This window comes from Arachis hypogaea, chromosome 5 (genome assembly GCF_003086295.3).
Source record: "Arachis hypogaea cultivar Tifrunner chromosome 5, arahy.Tifrunner.gnm2.J5K5, whole genome shotgun sequence".
In the NCBI taxonomy this organism is placed as follows: domain Eukaryota; kingdom Viridiplantae; phylum Streptophyta; class Magnoliopsida; order Fabales; family Fabaceae; genus Arachis; species Arachis hypogaea.
In genome coordinates, this window is record NC_092040.1 from 91,626,155 (window position 1) to 91,628,055 (window position 1,901).

The 1,901-nt window shown below is 36.9% G+C and overlaps 1 non-coding gene across 1 annotated transcript; it reads right to left on the reverse strand.

Moving 5' to 3' along the window:
* Positions 1-1,137: 1,137 nt before the first annotated feature.
* On the reverse strand, positions 1,138-1,245 carry LOC112804889 (small nucleolar RNA R71). The gene has a single exon (XR_003203507.1). It is a non-coding gene; the product is annotated as a small nucleolar RNA R71 (small nucleolar RNA).
* Between the last annotated feature and the right edge of the window lie 656 nt (positions 1,246-1,901).

The window sequence follows — 1,901 nt, forward strand, 5'->3', positions numbered from 1 at the left end:
TATCTTTTCAATCATATGTTTTTAAAATCAATTTCTTTCCAATTTCAAAGATACTTGCTATCAATTAATGATTTGATTCAACATTTCAAGTATGTTGCCTTTTCTGTTGAGAGAGGTTTAATGTCTGAATCATATCTTTTCTTGATAGCCAAATCATTAATTTTCAAAATCAAATCTTTTAAAATATTTTTCAAATCATATCTTCTCAATCACATCTTTTTAAAGCTAATCATATCTTCTTAACCACATCTTTTTCAAAATAGTTTTCAATCAAATCTTTTTGATTTCTAATTTCAAAATCTTTTTCAAAAGTCACTTGATTTCTTTCCCACTCTTATTTTCGAAAATCAAGTAGTGTTTTTCAAAATGTTTTCAAAATCTTTCACTCAATTTTCGAAAATTACTTCCCTTCTTCTCACATCCTTCTATTTATGGACTAACACTATTCCTTAATGCAAAATTCGAACTCCATCTTCTTTGATAAGTTTGAATTTTCTACTTCTGTCTTCTATTTTTCTTTTCCTCTGACTCCTTAAGGAATCTCTATACTGTGACATAGAGGATTCCACATTTTCTTGTTCTCTTCTCTTTCATATGAGCAGGAGCAAGGACAAAAGCATTCTTGTTGAGGCTGATCCTGAACCTGAAAGGACCTTGAAGCGAAAGCTAAGAGAAGCTAAGGCACAACTCTCTGTAGAGGACCTAACAGAAATCTTCAAAGAAGAAAAACACATGGCAGCCGAAAATAGCAACAATGCCAACAATGCAAGGAAGGTGCTGGGTGACTTCACTGCACCTACTCCCGACTTCTATGGGAGAAGCATCTCTATCCCTGCCATTGGAGCAAACAACTTTGAGCTTAAGCCTCAACTAGTTTCTCTAATGCAACAGAATTGCAAGTTCCATGGACTTCCATTGGAAGATCCTCATCAGTTTTTAGCTGAATTCTTGCAAATCTGTGACACTGTCAAGACTAATGGGGTTGACCCTGAGGTCTACAGACTTATGCTATTCCCTTTTGCTGTAAGAGACAGAGCTAGGACATGGTTGGACTCACAACCTAAAGAAAGCCTGGACTCTTGGGAAAAGCTAGTCAATAACTTCTTGGCAAAGTTCTTTCCACCTCAAAAATTGAGTAAGCTTAGAGTGGAAGTCCAAACCTTCAGACAGAAGGAAGGAGAATCCCTCTATGAAGCTTGGGAAAGATACAAACAATTAATCAGAAAGTGTCCTTCTGATATGCTTTCTGAATGGAGTATCATAGGTATTTTCTATGATGGTCTCTCTGAACTATCCAAATTGTCTTTGGATAGCTCTGCTGGAGGATCTCTTCATCTGAAGAAGACGCCTACAGAAGCTCAAGAGCTGATTGAAATGGTTGCAAATAACCAATTCATGTACACTTCTGAAAGAAATCCTGTGAACAATGGGACTAGTCAGAAGAAAGGAGTTCTTGAGATTGACACTCTGAATGCCATATTGGCTCAGAACAAAATATTGACTCAACAAATCAATATGATTTCTCAAAGTCTGTCTGGAATGCAAAATGCACCAAGCAGTACTAAGGAAGCTTCATCTGAGGAAGAAGCTTATGATCCTGAGAACCCTTCAATGGAAGAGGTGAATTACATGGGAGAACCCTATGGAAACACCTATAATCCTTCATGGAGAAATCATCCAAATCTCTCATGGAAGGATCAATAGAGACCTTAACAAGGTTTCCACAATAATAATGGTGGAAGAAACAGGTTTAGCAATAGCAAGCCTTTTCCATCATCTTCTCAGCAACAGACAGAGAGTTCTAAGCAGAACACCTCTGACTTAGCAACCATGGTCTCTGATCTAATCAAAACCACTCAAAGTTTCATGACTGAAACAAGGTCCTCCATTAGAAATTTGGA